The sequence below is a fragment of the Lolium rigidum genome, chromosome 5, assembly GCF_022539505.1.
Source record: "Lolium rigidum isolate FL_2022 chromosome 5, APGP_CSIRO_Lrig_0.1, whole genome shotgun sequence".
Lineage (NCBI taxonomy): Eukaryota > Viridiplantae > Streptophyta > Magnoliopsida > Poales > Poaceae > Lolium > Lolium rigidum.
This window is the reverse complement of record NC_061512.1, coordinates 57,893,491-57,900,711: the sequence shown is the minus strand read 5'-3', so window position 1 is coordinate 57,900,711 and position 7,221 is coordinate 57,893,491. Positions and strand designations below refer to the sequence as shown.

Sequence of the window (7,221 nt, the reverse complement as noted above, 5' to 3'; positions counted from 1 at the left end):
CATCTTCAGGCATTTCCAACACACTACACCAAAATAGTCACGTAGAGACGTCTTCCATTTAGAACCAACATGATGTAAAGATATTCTCAAAAAAAAAAAAAACATGATGTAAAGACGTCGTTTTGAGACGCTCTATGTAGCGTCCCATTACCACGTAAATCCCCCGCTCAATATATCTGTAAAGGAAAATAAAAATAATCCCACGAAACCCGAAGGCCCAGAAAACCCACAACCCAGGTTTCTTTCTACCAATCTCCCATCTCTCACGTATCTGACTTAGAACCTAGCAAAACCTAGCGCCGCCGCCAGTAGAGTCCACCGCGGTGTTGCTCTCCGGCGAACTATCCCGTTGCCCTCTCGAATACCAACCCCCTTCCGCCCTCATCCCTCCCCGGGATCCTCTCCCCCAGGCAGCGCAAGGAATTCGTCTCCCAAGACAAATGGCGGTATGAGACACCGACCAGAATTGGTCTTCTCCATCTCCCGATATAAGATGGTAAGCAACCTTCGCTGGCTTCCACATCATCTACCGTATGAGGTCTGCATGACTTATTTTACCTGTATGCTGCGAATTAGTGCTTTAGTTCCTTCTCCCCTGTCCTTAGATGTGTTGCTTTCATTCCGTGACTGAGTATGTATTAAAGTGTGTTTCTATTGTCCTGTATCCGTGGAAATTGCTTTTAATTTTTGCAGAAGGGTTAAAACTTTATCAGCACTCAAGTGGAATTGATGGAGTATATGTCACCAATTTCGTCAGCATGCACAAAGTTCAGACTGTTTTGATCATGTTCTCGTTTACAATATCCATTAACTTTTTCCGAGTTATTTACTGAGATTTGAATGTTTTTCTTCAGTTCCGCTACAATCTGGATTTAAGATAATTGATGGGGATAATCTTATTGACTTATGCAGGATAGTATGTTGTCGATGACTGAACGGGTCCTAGCAATTTGTGTTAGTCGATATCCAGAATAGTAATAAGGATCAAAGGTACGGTGAGAGTACTTATCGGTCATAAAATATGCAGCTGCCAATTATCTATTCCTGTAAAAAAAAGTAGTACGGAGTTTATGGCTATATGCTAACTGCATGGTTGCCAGGAAATTTGCTATTATCATGTTGTATACAGTACCATCTCTGTATTCTGTTTCTACCTATCGTGTTGCTATATTACGCTATTTTTTGGTTATAGGTTTTGAATTGAGACCACGAACTACTTCCATGATGTTTGTACATTTAAGTGCAGATGCTTACATATTCAAGTGCAAAGTTCAGAAGAACTATTGTTTTGGACAATGAATTGCTCTAAAATAGACACAATTGGCCACTAATTTTGGTACATATTTGTAAAACATGCCTTTATTTATCATAATGGGTATTATTCATTTGCAGTTGTTGTCATGCTATTTTCACGGTATCTACGGAAAAAAGGATGGCCTCACGTTTTACATCTGCGAAGAGGCCTTCTTGCTCTTACAAATCTTATTACTGTGTTAGGTGATGAAAAGAAGAGGAAAGAAGGATCATTTGTCCGGAGACAGTAAAATAAGCTGCCTAGTGCAGGTATGTGTATGCATACTTGTATTTCTATATGAACCCACCTTATCTTAAGACAGAAAACTGAAATGTGGCAATGCAACATATTCATGGCTCAGGGCTATTTGTTCTCTTGCAGGTCTGGTGTTTCACACTTCTAGCGTTGTATTGTTCCATCACGAGGTAGGGGTACTTACTAAAATCAAGTTTCTTTTCCGTTCTTTTTTCTGCAGCTTGCATTAGTCATGCGGATTCTATTGCAGAAGAAACCATTAGTAGATACACTCAAAGATTAGGACAGATTCAGTAAGTACCATCTCATTGTTTTTAATTTCTTTCTGAAAATTATTTATGTAGGTGCCATTAGTCAACACTCTGAAATTTCATTGCGTGAAGTTTGTTTGTTAAATTTTTCTGAGCGAATTATGTTGGATTAACTAACATATTTTCTAAATGGAACTTGCAGCTTATTGGAGGAAAATAAATGATATCTACAAATGCGGCAGTTGTGGAGAAGATATTGGATCTCACATGTTGAAAATTCTTAGATAGTTCGTACTATTTAGAGATAGAAAGTCTGAAAATGTATGTAAGCTCGTATATTTTTTCCAAGTGTATTTGCACCTTATGGATGCTTGAAGCTTTCATCAACTTCGTCTTTCCAAGTGATTTTGTCTCAGTGTCTTCTCAATATAATTTTTGTATATGAATATGCTTCATCGGTGGAATATATATGTGATGAACAATGATCGCGTTTTCATCAGGCAAACAATGTTTATATAAAAAACAAAGAAAATTGAGCCATACGTCACTACCCTGAAGCAACTAAAATTAATCTCTATATTTATTTGAGACGTAATAGAGCGTTCATAGGGATTGTTGAGACGTTATAATAATCCATATATAAAAGCGTCTCTAGGCTTGTAGAGATGCAATATGAGCGTCTCATGTTTTCCAGACACGCATGGCACAACGTCTCTATGTGCTTTGTGACGGTGCATAAGGAGACGTTTCAAAGACGCTTTATGAAAGCGGCTCTATAATGCAGTAGAGATGAAATAAAGCGTCTCCAACCATTTAAATGAGCGTCTGTACATGCCTAGTTTCTTGTAGTGACACAACAAAATCAGTTAATATCAAGCAGTTATTAGTAACTTGAACAGGAACATCCTCACATATACCAACAGGAATAGCAGTAGATTTATCAGCCATTTGCAAAGATATATCAGTAGGTATCAACTTATCTAAGTAAAGTCTCTTGTATAGAGAAAAAGGCATAACACTAACACCGGCTCCCAAGTCACATAGAGCAGTTTTAACATAATTATTCTTAATAGAACAAGGAATAGTAGGTATACCTGGGTCGCCCAACTTCTTTGGAACTTTGCCATTGAAAGAGTAATTAGCAAGCATAGTGGAAATTTCCTCATTGGGGATTTTCCTTTTGTTAGTAACAATATCTTTCATATACTTTGAATAAGGAGGCAATTTAATAGCATCAGTCAAAGGGATTTGCAAGAATAAAGGTTTCATCCAATCGCAGAATTTATTATAGTGTTCTTCTTCCTTTGATTTTAGTTTCTTAGCAGGAAAAGGCATTGGCTTTTGCACCCAAGGTTCTCTTTCATTACCATGTTTCTCAAGCAATAAAATCTTCTTTAGTATACTTTTTATTTTTAGCATGCTTTTCGGGTTCTTTTTCAACCTCTTCTTTATCGGGAGTATCATTCTTATCATTATCTTCACTATTATCATGTTCATTACCACTTTCAGTTTCAGCATCGAAATAGAAATACTATTAGGATCATTAACGAGGTTCGAAGGATTCTACAACATTTTTATGTTTCTTCTTCTTTTTCCTAGAATGAGCTCTAGGTTCAGGTGCGTTGAGAATCTTGTTCAATTCTTTTGGGATGCCCTTCGGGATATAGAGGATCCTGGGTAGAGACACCACCTCTAGTTGTTACTTCATAAGCTTGTTTTTCTTTAGCATTATTTCCTAACAAGTCATTTTGCACTTTAGTGAGTTGATCAATTTGAGTTTGAATCATATGAAAATGTTTAACAAGCATCTTAACATCATTGGAGGTTCTCTCCACAATATCATGCAATTGACTAATAGCTTGAGAATTTTCCATTAGATGATTCTCTACTCTCATATTAAAATTTTCTTGCTTAACAATATAATTATCAAACTCATCTAAGCATTGCGCAGGAGGTTTTGAATACGGAATATCTTCCCTAGTAAAGCGTTGAAGCGAGTTTACCTCAATCATGGATGAAGGGGGAATTATCTCACATATATCTTCTATTGGAGGTAGATTCTTCACATCTTCGGATTTAATACCTTTCTCCTTGAGAGACTTCTTGGCTTCCCTCATATCTTCATCATTTAATTTAATTAAACCCCTCTTCTTCACTATTGGCGTTGGAGTTGGTTCGAGCGTATTCCAATCATCATAATTCCGGCCTATTTTAGCCAATAATTCTTCGAGCGTCGTCCGGAGTTCTTTTCTCGAAAACACAACCAGCACAACTATCCAGGTATGCCCTAGACTCAATGGTTAGTCCACTATAAAATATATCAAGTAAATCATGCTTTTCCAAATCATGGTCGGGCAAAGCTCTAATAAGAGAGCAAAATCTCGCCCAAGCCTCAGGCAATTTCTCCTCATCTCCACCGATCAAAATTATAAACTCTCTCGCAAAGCAGCATGTTGAGCACTAGCAGGAAAGTATTTGCGGAAGAAAACGAGCAAGTAATTCTTTTGGACTTTTAATAGAACCAGGTGGCAAACTATTATACCAAGTTTTAGCGTCATCCTTTAATGAGAATGGAAATATTTTAGCAACAAAGTAAGTACGCTTCTTAACATCATCGAAAAACAAGCTACTCAAAGTAGATAACTCAGTCATGTGTTCAACAAGACTTTCTTTTTCGAGTACCACAAAAAGGTGTTTTCTCAACAATAGCTATATGAGATAGATCAAGAGAAAAATCATAATCTTTATCCCTAATGTTTATAGGAGATGTGGCAAATTTAGGATCGGGAGACAGTTTATATCTAACGAGTATGTTCCGCAAGCAACTTTTTAATTTTACTTGCATCGGTAGTAGCATTGCATTTTTCAATAAAATCATCATCAAGCTCCACATAATCTTCCTCAAGATCATCACTAAAATAATCAAGTTCGAGTGAACTAACAGGTGTAGTAGCATTAGGAGTTTCAGTATTTTCAATTTGTCTAGATTTAGCAATTGTAGCATCTAGAAAAGATCCCAATGAACCACTATCATCAAGCACAGCAGAAACATTATCAATATTATGAGAGTGTTCAGATTCAGCAGATGTACCCGCATGCGAAGCATGTGGCGGTGAAACAAGTTTATCAATCACAGATGGTGAATCAAGTGCAACAGAGGTACTCAGAATTGTACCTTTTCTTGTAGTGGATGGTAATATGGCGATCTTAGTATCGCGAGGTTTACCCATGATGGAGAATTTGCAGTGAACAATATTAATCCAAGTGAACTTCCAAATAAAGCTATGCTCCCCGGCAACGGCGCCAGAAAATAGTCTTGATGACCCACAAGTATAGGGGATCGCAACAGTCTTCGAGGGAAGTATTACCCAATTTATTGATTCGACACAAGGGGAGACAAAGAACACTTGGAAGCCTTAACAACGGAGTTGTCAATTCAGATTGCACTCGGAAACAGACTTGCTCGCAAGAGTTTATCAGTAGTAACAGTTTTATAGCGATAGCGATAGTGAAATAACAGCAGCAGAGTAACAAAGACAGCGAGTAGTGATTATAGTAAACAAGCGAGGATTAAAATACTGTAGGCACGGGGACGGATGACGGGCGTTGCATGGATGAGAGAAACTCATGTAACAATCATAGCAGGGCATTTGCAGATAATAATAAAACGGTATCCAAGTACTAATCAATCAATATGCATGTGTTCCAAATATAGTCGTACGTGCTCGCAATGAGAAACTTGCACAACATCTTTTGTCCTACCAGCCGGTGGCAGCCGGGCCTCAAGGGAAACTACTGGATATTAAGGTACTCCTTTTAATAGAGTACCGGAGCAAAGCATTAACACTCCGTGAACACATGTGATCCTCACATCACTGCCACCCCCTCCGGTTGTCCCAATTTCTGTCACTTCGGGGCCATTGGTTCCGGACAGCGACATGTGTATACAACTTGTAGGTAAGATCATAAACAACGAATATCTTCATGAATCAATAACATGTTCAGATCTGAGATCATGGCACTCGGGCCCTAGTGACAAGCATTAAGCATAACAAGTTGCAACAATATCATAAAAGTACCATCTACGGACACTAGGCACTATGCCCTAACAATCTTATGCTATTACATGACCAATCTCATCCAATCCCTACCATCCCCTTCGGCCTACAGCGGGGGAATTACTCACACATGGATGGGGGAAACATTGCTGGTTGATGGAGAGGCGTTGGCGGTGATGGCGGTGATGATCTCCTCCAATTCCCCGTCCCAGCGGAGTGCCAGAACGGAGACTTCTGGCTCCCGCGACGGAGTTTCGCGATGTGGCGGCGTTCTGGAGGGTTTATGGCGACTTCGGCTTCTCTCCTGGCGTTTTTAGGTCGAGGCGAATAAGTAGTCCGAAGGAGGGCGTCGGAGGCCGGCCGAGGGGGCCACACCACAGGGCCGCGCGGGCCCCCTGGGCCGCGCCGCCCTATGGTGTGGGGCCCTCGGGCCTCCACTTCAATTGCCCTTCTGGCTCCGTTAGTTTCCTGGGAAAATAGGGCCTTCTGCATAAATTCCGAGGTTTTTCCCGAAAGTTGGATTTCTGCACAAAAACGAGACACCAGAGCAGTTCTGCTGAAAACAGCGTTAGTCCGTGTTAGTTGCATCCAAAATACACAAATTAGAGGCAAAACAATAGCAAAAGTGTTCGGGAAAGTAGATACGTTTTGGACGTATCAGGGCCCTCTCTCTTCCCTGGCCTCTCCCTATTCTTGCAGAGCAGCCCACCAAGCCCAGCACCGGCCCTTCCAACTCAGCCCATACCCCTTCGACCCTCCTGTGTCGTCTTCCCTTTCCAGCTCACCGGGCACTCACATGGCGTGGTGGAGGCAGTGGTCCTCCTCGCCCAGCACCAACCACTCCCTCCTCCCTCTTATCTCTTCGAGCCGAGGCTCCCCCGAAACCCTAGCGCCCCTCCTCTTCCTCCCTCCTCGCGCCGCCATCTCCTCCTTTCTTTTCCCCTTTCTTCTTCTCTGTGAGCAACCAACGAACAGCCACCGAAGCCATGGACTCCTCACAGAAACCTTGACCGTGTCGACGACTCCGTCCACCCCAAGCCTCGCCGCCACCACTGTTGGAACCGCCTCGTCGTCCTCTACGTTCGGGTGCAAGGAATCGAGCTAATACCCTGTATTTTGAGCGTAGTGTCGCCGATTCACCGCGTCGGTCGCCGAGCTTCTTCTCCGATTCCGGCCACCTCCGCGCTTCCCCGTCGTTTCCGGGCATGGATTCGTGATCCTGGTAACTCCCTCTTCACCCTGGACCTCGAGCCCTTCTCAATTTCATTCTATGCGAGCCTACCGGCGTTGACCGCCGTTTTCTCCCGTAGGTGCTCGTCGCCGGCGAATCTCCGGTGATGCCCCAGTACTGGCGCCACCATGT

General features: G+C 41.7%; 1 long non-coding RNA gene across 1 annotated transcript; it reads left to right on the top strand.

Annotated features, from left to right (window-relative positions):
- Positions 1–1,487: 1,487 nt before the first annotated feature.
- LOC124653828 lies at positions 1,488–1,841 on the top strand. Its single transcript, XR_006988040.1, has 3 exons — positions 1,488–1,563; positions 1,676–1,719; positions 1,800–1,841. It is a non-coding gene; the product is annotated as an uncharacterized LOC124653828 (long non-coding RNA).
- Positions 1,842–7,221: the final 5,380 nt, after the last annotated feature.